The sequence below is a fragment of the Cupressus sempervirens genome, chromosome 1, assembly GCF_028749045.1.
Source record: "Cupressus sempervirens isolate cs-2001-9-10 chromosome 1, ASM2874904v1, whole genome shotgun sequence".
NCBI lineage: Eukaryota > Viridiplantae > Streptophyta > Pinopsida > Cupressales > Cupressaceae > Cupressus > Cupressus sempervirens.
This window is the reverse complement of record NC_143118.1, coordinates 303,880,391-303,891,173: the sequence shown is the minus strand read 5'-3', so window position 1 is coordinate 303,891,173 and position 10,783 is coordinate 303,880,391.

Genomic DNA, 10,783 nt, shown 5'->3' with positions numbered 1-10,783 from the left:
AAATGGGTTTTGAAGGCCCCTCAAGATGCTTGTTATGCAAAGAAGATTCTAAAATGACGAAACAAGAGTGTTGGGAATGGCTTAAGCAGAAACTTTATTGGACCTCCCCACTCTCAAGGGAATGGCAAGAACATCTATTTGGTTGGTTCATAGACTCAAATTACAAAGTGTATGGAAAATTTTGGAATATCACCCCTGCTATTCTAATTTGGGAAATATGGAAAGAAAGGAATAGATGAATTTTCAACAATTCGAAACTGAATGTGTCATCTCTCCTCGATAAGATTGAAGCAAGAATTATATAAGTAATGAACAACAATCTTAGGAAAACAATAAAAGAAGAAGGCTCATTTTCGAAATGGGATGCAGAAATAAAAAATAATTGATAACATCTGATCTACCCCTCCTCACCTATAAAAATAAGAAATGGTATAGCCAGAAGAGAATGCAAGTGGAAACCTCCACCCAAAGGATGGAAGAAACTCAATTTTGATAGAGCATCAAGAGGAAACCTGGGGAAAGTAGGAATTAGATGTATAATCAAAGAAGACTTTGGAAATTGGATTATGAAGAGAGCCAAACTCTTCGGCATAACTACAAATAATATCACAGAATTAGAAGCCTTACATGAAGGGTTAAAACTCAGCAGCTAGTTAACAGTTAGTAAGATTATTATAGAAGGAGATTCCCAAATTATACTAAATGCACTTAAGAAAAGGAATACACTGAATTGGATCTTAAACTCAAAATTAGAGAATATTCTCAATCTAATAGATAATTTTGAAGAAGTTAGACTTAAACATATATTCAGAGAAGGCAATTCAAAAGTAGAACAATTGGCAAATAAAGGGGCAGATGGAAAAATATTCTTCTAATAACCCCTGATATTGACTATATGTCGACACCTTAATCAAAGTTTTAGCATGATCCCCCTCCCCCTTTTATATCCGATTATACCAAGATAGGAAAGCGGCCCAAAATTTCAAGAGGCAACCCTACATTATCACTTACTCATGCCTATAACAAAATGGATTGAGTTCCTAATTAGCTAGACAAATCATTTCGTACTAACTATTAACAAGAGCATGAAGTGTGGTAATTGTGGATTAGTAGGATAGGCAATCAACGTTAATTTAGAGTTGGTTTATGATATGATCACTTGGTTTGTCTTTTGGTGAGGTGCCTTTCATTTTTCACATTTTCTAAGCATACCCTTTGACACTTACTACTAATACCCAATTGGAAGATAGTATTTTTATATGCAGATGTTTATAATATCACAATCCAAAGGAAGAACACTCGATGCAAGGAGCTTGGAACCCAACTTCATAATGAGCACTTAGTTTACAAAACCATGCCTAAGATATTCTGTAGTAAAATGTTGCAATAATTAATGTGAAATGTTGAAAGGAAATGTTTAATAAACACATGTACTGGGGTATTGCCCCTTTTAAATTTGTATAATACAGGACCTCGATCCTGGGCAAGACTGGAGGTTTTCTTACTTCGTTCTTTCTTACCAGTGCCCATTTGAACGAAGAACTTTGTAAATCTATTTTTTTCATCTAATATAATATAAAAGGCTCTGACCATTTACCGATATATATATATATATATATATATATATATATATATATATATATATATATATATATATATATATATATATATATATATATATATATATATATATATATATATATATTGGAAAAATAAATGTGAATCTCATTTTATTTATTCAATGACTACCATTTATAAGAATTATTAGTGAAATCTATTTAAGAGATATATTAATGATTATTATAGAGTTAGTTTCAAAGGTATATATTTTTAAGCATTATTAATAAAATCAATTTAAGGATGGTACTTATAAATAATTTTAAATAGTCTATTTAAGGAATACATTTTTTTAATGAATAGTAATAGAGTCAATTAAAAAACATGTATTTATGAGAATTAACAGAATTAAAAAATGGAGTAAGAAAGGTTAATATTTCTTGCAACCCTAGGGCCAAGGTGGTTTGGTAGAATCTAAGTGAGGATTGGATCAAAGTTAACTTTGATGGGGCCTCTAGGGGAAACTCAATGCCTAATGGTATTAAATATTGTTACAAGATCGTAATGGGAAGATCCTAGCAGAAAAAGCTAGAATTCATTAGGGAGACAACAAACAATACTGCGGTATTCAATGTTGCCCTAGTTGAGGTAAAATATGGTTTTAAAATTGATGGAAACAATATGTACCTTAAAATGGAATTCATGGATAATGACCAGTGTCATTTGTTAAAACTTTGTCCCTAACTAAAATCCAAACATATGGCTAACTCTAAATCAAGAATTGATAAGGAGGTTCAAAGAATTTAAGATTTGATAATATAGGAGATATTTTTCATAGCAAGTCAAATTTGGGTATTACTAATAGGATTTAACAATGTAGTTTTTGAGTCAAACTCATTGACCCATGTTTCATGAGTAGTGATTCACACAAATCCATCTCTCGTGAGAATAAATGGAACACTTAGCACTCATTGGATCTAGGTGATGCTCACAGAGGTGAAGCATTGGGACTTCCCAGGAGTTCACCCATCTTAGTACTACTCCATCTTGAGTGCACTTAACTACGAAGTTTTCTCCATGGTTAAACCAACTCTTCATGCAACCCTATTTACAAAACCTTCACCAAGTGTTGTGCCTTATGAACCATTCATGGGTCAATGAGTTTGACTCAAGAACTACATAGTTAAATCCTAATAGCAATATCAAAATTTGACTTGTTGTGGGAAATATTTCCTATCTTATCAATTGATGAGCTTACGGGGCTTTCTAATGAATAGTTCATAAGGTACAACACTTGGTAAAGGTTTTACAAATGGGGTTATAAGTAGAGAGGGTTTAACCATGGACGAAACTCTGTAGTTAAGCACACTCAAGCTGGAGTAGTATTAGGATGGGTGACCTCTTAGGAAGTTCTAGTGCTTCACCTTTGTGAGCATCACCTAGATCCAATGAGTGCTAAGTGTTCCATTTATTCTCATGAGAGATGGATTTGTGTGAATCACTACCCATGAAACATGGGTCAATGAGTTTCACTCAAAAACTACATAGTTAAATCCTGATAGCAGTATCAAAATTTGACTTGCTATGGAAAATATGTCCTATCTTATCAATTGATGAGCTTAAGGGGATTTCTAATGAATCGTTCATAATGCATAACACTTGGTGAAGGTTTTGGAAATGGGGTTTCGAGAAAAATGGGTTTAACCATGGAGGAAACTCCATAGTTAAGTGCTCAAGCTAGAGTATTACTGGGATGGGTGACCTCTCGGGAAGTTCGGATGCTTCACCTCTATGAGCATCAACTAGATCGAATGAGAGCTAAGTGTTCCATTTATTCTCATGAGAGATGGATTTGTGTGTATCACTACTCAAGAAACATGGGTCAATGAGTTTGACTCAAGAACTATATAATTAAATCTTGATAACAATATCAAAATGTAAGATTTCACATGTCTATAAGGGTGTAAGGAAAAAAATATGAATTGGCAAAAAATAAATACGAGTCATTAAGGGTGTAAGGCTTCAAGACTTCTTTCTTTAAGCCAAATGAGGTCTTTAAAAATACCAACTTGGAGATATGCTCTATTTACTAACAATGGTAATGATATCCCCCTTAAGCTTGAATGCAAATAATTAAATTACATTTGGCATGTACCTCAAAAAGGACCAAGCAAAATTTGGTACTTGTGTTAATGATATGGATGATGTGGTGAGTTTTAGTGGCAATAGGTACTTTGTTGTGTTGGTTGATCCTCTATCCAACACACATTTTGAGGTATAATTACTACTCATTAGAAATACATTTTCCAAGAGCATTTATGTCTCCTTACCTCACTCTCAAATAATTAAGAAGATTATGGTACAATGGGATAAATTAAGAAAAAATTCATGATATATTACGAGAAAATTTCAATATTAACACATATGAAACACCAAAGAAAATTTGGTTTCAATTATTTATCTCTTGAGGTAGTGGGCGGTGACTTACTTTCCCTACAAGCCTTGTTAGTTTGTTTTATTTTAAATGGACACCCTAATTTGTTCTCTCCTTAAAAAGTGTTATATATCCTTCCTTGAGGAAATATGTGAGAAATGATAGAAGTGGTTCTTCACCTCTAGGCACATTATGGTGATGCATACAGTTGAATCAAATATGAGTGATGAGTTACTAGAGATAACACAAAGGTCTTGGATAAATAACGTCATCTAAATTATATTTGTGGTAGTTATGCTCGAAGTGGGGAATAATTGATCTCCAAAAAAATGCTATGTAAGAAGCTTTTTAAGCAACAATTCTCAGTGAAGATTTTGCAAATGGGGTTGCAAGTAGAGCGGGTTTAACCATGGAGGAAACTCTGTAGTTAAGCGAGCTCAAGCTGAAGTAGTACTAGGATGGGTGACCTAATAGGAAGTCTCAGTGCTTCACCTCTATGAGTGTCACCTAGATCCAATGAGTGCTAAGTGTTCAATTTATTCTCATGAGAGATGGATTCATGTTGAATCACTACTCATGATACATGGGTCAATGAGTTTGACTCAAAGATTACACAGTTAAATTATAATAGCAATATCATAACAATTCTCAGGTGAATTAGATAGTTTCCTTACCAATCTGGGTGAAAATAACCTTATCTTGTCACCAAAATATTATAATGTGGAATCAAAAGGAAGGATTGTGAGGAAGTGACCTATTTTTTATTCCCTTAAGTTTGCGATATTTATGATTTAGAAGGAGATTACTGGTCTCAATTTTGGTTTTCTTAAGAAACTCATTAGATTGGTTTCCACAAGTGACGATGGGTAGATGTGAGACTACATAAAATTTAAAGGCCTAGTGAAGGAGGAATATGGGGATGGGGTTTCAAGGATGGGACCAAAGGTGGAGGATGTCTTAGGCGGTGAAGGTTTATAGGAGTATATAGACAAAGAGGTTCATGATGACTATGTCGATGAGCATCCAATCAATCTTAGGCTGAGTTCTCTGAAATAGGGTGGCCTTATGGTTGATCATTATATTATGAATGTCTACATAATACTTATTTTGAGAAATATTTGTTTTTCCTATATTGGAGACTTTATAGATATGGTCTCCATTTTGTTTCTATTGAAGACATTATAAATATGGGCATTTTACTATATACTGTCTTGGGAAAGCCATTTTATTCATCACGGTTTCTCCTCAAGGGTCCTTATAGTTTTACCAACTATATTCAATTGGGTTTGTAGTAGATTGTCATGGTTTTGGGAAATTGTAATCAATTTAACGTGTCATATATGGTTAAATGTTATTGCTATCATTTTCTATATCAATATATGGTGTGCAACCCTTTAGCTTCATTTAGTATTAAAAATTAGATATAAAAAATGAATAAATATTATTTTTGATATATTTTAGTGTCAAATATAAAATGTTAAGAAAAATAGAGAGAGTTTCATCCTTGAATTTAAAAAATAAATTAAATGTCATTTTAAAAATTATTAGATAAGAAAAAGAATTATCATAACCACATAATTGGTATTATTGTTAAATTTATCCAATGCCATTACCATTTTACCAAGTGGCTTGAATATGAGCTCCTTATAAATTCTACATTTCTAATAATGTTTGATGTATATGGACTCGGGCCAAGAGATTTACACTTGAATTCCTTCACTTTGTAAATAGGGGCAAATTGTGGGGGAAGAAAATATAATGTGACTTATAATTACAACCAAAATGATTTGCAGCTGCAAAAGAAAACTTATTGCCTCTTTGGAATTAAACTTAACTAATATTTCTACGATAGAGGCCTTATGCATTCAAGCTTATTGCATTCTATATTCACAACTTTGAGTCTTTGAATCTTGGGTTCTAAACCATTGGAATAGCTCCATCTAATCCTTTGAAATTTACTACATTGATTATACCCATTAAACTAGTGAACCTAGGAATCCGATTGAACCTAGATGAACTCTTTAGACTTTTTGTACCAATGAACTTGAACCTATAAACCCCTAATTTTGATTTTTGAACTTGTAAACTCCGAACCTTGAACTTTACTCTTTAGGGTTCAAGTTCAATAGTTCGCCAATATGTTTATTCTTCACAAACATAAATTTCATAAAAGCATTGCTAACAAAATCAATAAGATATCAAGACAATTTAGGAAATCTCTCCATGGGATTTTATTTTTAAAAGTTTTCAATTCAGGTGCCATAGTCAATCCAACATTATCAAATTGAGGAATTATTTCCTTACACTTTTTATTCAATTGCCTCTTCCTAGTGTGTGTAGATTATTCAACATAATACCTCAATTTTTCCACATCCATTTCAATTAAATGATCTATTCTTTTACAAATTTTTTCCTCTTTAACTTTGGAGATAGATTAATATTCTTATTCATTGCTTGAACTTGGGTTGCACATGAAATAATAAAAAATAACTCTTAAGAGATCCTTAAGAGTACCTAGATGAAATAACTAGAAAGAGACGGAAGGGAGGGACATAGTGAGATCCGCGCGCGCGCGCGCGCGTGTGTGTGTGTGTGTGTGTGTGTGTGTGTGTGTGAGAGAGAGAGAGAGAGAGAGAGAGAGAGAGAGAGAGAGAGAGAGAGAGAGAGAGAGAGAGAGAGAGAGAGAGAGAGAGAGAGAGAGAGAGAGAGAGAGAGAGAGAGAGAGAGAGAGAGAGAGAGAGAGAGAGAGAGAGAGAGAGAGATTTGAGCTTGGGATGACCCTTCAAGTTGGGCTTCCCCTTGCCCAACATTCTTTGGAATTAAACTTAACTAATATTTCTATGATAAAGGCCTTATGCATTCAAGCTTATTGCATTCTATATTCACAACTTTGAGTCTTTGAATCTTGGGTTCTAAACCATTGGAATAGCTCCATCTAATCCTTTGAAATTTATTGCATTGATTATACCCATTAAACCAGTGAACTTAGGAACCCTTTAATGCCCCGCCAATGGATCCAAAGAATTAGCCTAAAGTTTCACTAAGTTTGGTAGCATATATATATATATATATTTTTAAATCATGAAAGTAAAAACCATCTACATCATACATATGATAACGAAAGCAATAGTAACAATACAAGTGAAAGTAAACATAGCATACATAATAGGTTACATTTCTTAAGGATCCCTTAACGTTGAGTCACATCTAAATTAACTATTTATGTTTCCATCTAATACTACATTCACATGAAATAATAATGAAAAGTCCAACATTCATAAATTACATTTCTGATTGCTCAATCATCCACTATACATGTCACAGGGTATGAAAGGCTTAAAAGAATATACATATGTAAAAATAAAGATACATAATCATCCTAAACTAATCCATGATGCAATAACATAAATGAAACCACAAATCATACATGAGACATCATCATAGGAGATAACCATAAATTACAAACATAACTAACTAAGTGCATGGTTTCTCCCAACCGTAAATAGCATCATTAGACCATCATGGATCCTAGCCATCCCTCCATGCGTAACATTCCAAATCACCGAAGAGATCATCAGTATTAATATAGTAGAAATGTCACTCCTAAATCATACTACATCATATGCAGAAAGTAATCTAACATGCAAAGTAAAGCATAAGATAACATCATCTAACATATGCAAATCATTAATGTAAGGATACATGCCCACCATCATAATCCATGAAGATAGATGCCAACAAAGAATGCATCAGCCACGGTGTCTCAAACGGATCTCAAATGATAAGAGTGAAAAAACACTACCACCCGACTGCGTGGAACCTAAATGGTCCACTCCCACCGCGTTGAGGAGATAATCTCAAGTCCCAAATAGGTTATTAAAATCACATAGCATAAATACTCTCTAAGTCCAGGAATCCTAAAAGTATACTAACTCAAAGGTTCCAATCACAAAACCAACATCTAATCCCAGAGGCACACAAAGACATGTAGGAAACCTACTATGCAAGCGAGAAAGTGTCATCACACGGATCACGCTAGAGTTACCCTGGCAGTCTCTCAATAGACCATGGCCCCCTAGTGATCCCTGTGCGGCCACTAGTATCCTCTCATACTAACGAGGCATACTACGAAATGCAAGGTCGCAAACAAGCATTCTCTCTACTCTCATCCTAGTCTGTACTAGCACTCGAGACATGGGCGAGAACATACAATTATCTTATTAGGTTCATTTAATCCCCATTTAGTGTAAATGTTTTCACTTATTAAAACAACTTACAATGAGTTACCCTGGCAGCCACTTAGGGCCCCGGTCCCCATTGTAAGCCACTTCCTGACACTACAAGTAGATAACCTACCCTAAGCTCATGGAATCGTAAATCTCAATATCACCATAGTCTTATTTACAAGCGACTAGAGAGAAATACCAAAAGATAATCCACAATAAGAACATTAAATCTCCATGAGAAACTGAAAAACATCCATAGATAATCATGACCACAACAGTTCTCTATTGGCAACTAAAGGTATCACTGATAATCAAAAGTATCCATTGGTTCTCAATAACCAAAATATATCTCAAAATCATACTAATCGAAGACTCCAAAATGGTTGAGTCAAAATATGTCACAACATGACATCATCAAGAAATAAATCAACATTTCAGTTCCATCATGGCGACTGGAAAGTAATCCAAGGATAACTGATCGATGACTCAAAAATGGTTAAGTCAAGTGTCTCAGATACATATAACTCAGCTTCACTTAAGAAGACTAATGAGCAATAACAATCAGTAAATATAAACATCTCATAGAGCATACCATCACATTAGCATGGTTGGGTTTATAAAAAATCTAGATCAAAACATCATCATGACATCACAATCATAACTCTCGAGCCTCTAGTAGACGTCCTATAACTGGTCAACACTAGTCAACGCAAAAACCCAAAACAAGAAGCATAGAGAAAACACAATGCAAGCAGATGTTTTGGTTTACTAAAATCACATAGTTGAATTAAGTGTGGAGGTTTCAGTTTTCAGTTTGCGAGTATACTTCAAGTATATAAGATTAATCATTTGACCTACAAGTCAACCTGTTTGTTCCCTCGATAACATTATCCTTCCATTATTTAAAATTACATTCTAAAAATAACTGAAGGATAAATATTTACTCATTACACTAATCTTCATTATCCCTTAATTAAATCATTCACTTTATTTTCCTAAGATCAATGTTACTAATTGAATAACTCTTCCTTATTGTTAATTCAACTTCTCCAAACAAAACCAAAGGATCATTATTCTTTTAAATTATAAGAAAGCTAGTTATCAATCTTTGAATTAATCTTAATTAAATCATATAATTAAATTAATTAATAACGTACACAATCCATGACTCTATATCATTCTAATAGTACTTAATTAAAACTCAATTAAATATCACTAAAACTTAAGTCTCTTGATTAAATCATCACTAACAACCATTAAAATACCTAAGGTCATTATTCAAGTCATCAGAGTAAGACTTACCAACTTCGATATAAATACTTCACAATTCCGCTAGAAGAATCGATATTAGCATATCAATTAAAACTTTATTTCATAACTTAATTATTAATTAAATTTAATTAACTCTAATTAATTAATTTAATTAATAATTACATAACCGTACCAACAACCCAATGAATATTAGTTGATTAATAACTAACTATAATTTGTACGTTAAAAGTCAACTATAATCCAATTCTCCAATATTAATAGTTCAATAATGACTTGTTATTATTTAATAACAAGTTATATTGGAAATCTTATTAATAAATCTATAATGACCACATTCGTCATTCTTTACAATGAATACTAATATTTTCTTAACAAATTTATATTATCGATAATCATTTCAATTAAGACTCTATTGCATAACTTAATTATTAATATCATAACTAATAATTCAATGATTATTATCAAACGAGAAGACTCTCTGCTACCCTATGGATATCTCATCTAAATAGTTGGATCAATTAAGTTTAACTCCCCATTTAATTTCAATCTTCAATAAATAACTTACCCATTGAATTCCAACTTTAAAATTATAACTTTTATCTTCAAATTTAATTATTTTATTTAATTAATTTCCCAATTAATTAAATAAAATAAATATTAAAATATCATATTAATTTTCCATTAAATTAAACCATTAATTAAATGTTTTAATTAGGCTTAATTAATAGAAAATACACTAAAGACTCATAAAAGTAAAATACGAAAAACCCACTATAGCAAAACACATACAAAATCAAACCAAAAGGGTTAATATCACGAATTACGTCATCTGACGCATTCAGAAGGTACTCAACTCAGATACTTGTCCTAATTTTCAATTAGGACAAATGGCTTAAAGGGTTGGGATTTGGACTTGAGAATTTATCTCCCCTCTCTTACCATTGAGATAATGTGATAGGGTACGCTCATCCTAGCAATTCAGGGAAGTTGATACCTGGTACTTGCAACCTGCATAAAAACCATGCATGTACATACGATATATATATATATGCTAAGCTAAATAGGCAATGGCAGGAAGTGGTGCATCGTGTAGATCCCGACTAGCAGGTGACTACGACTCCCTTCCTTAACCACATCAAAAATGCCATACAATAAGTGAACAAACACGCACACCGTACATAAGCAAGTGTGGGGTAAGTATCCATAAGAAAACACATGTGATAATACACCATCTAACTAATCAATAACTGAAAATAATGTAATAATCATCATGCATAAATGAAATGTAGAGTCT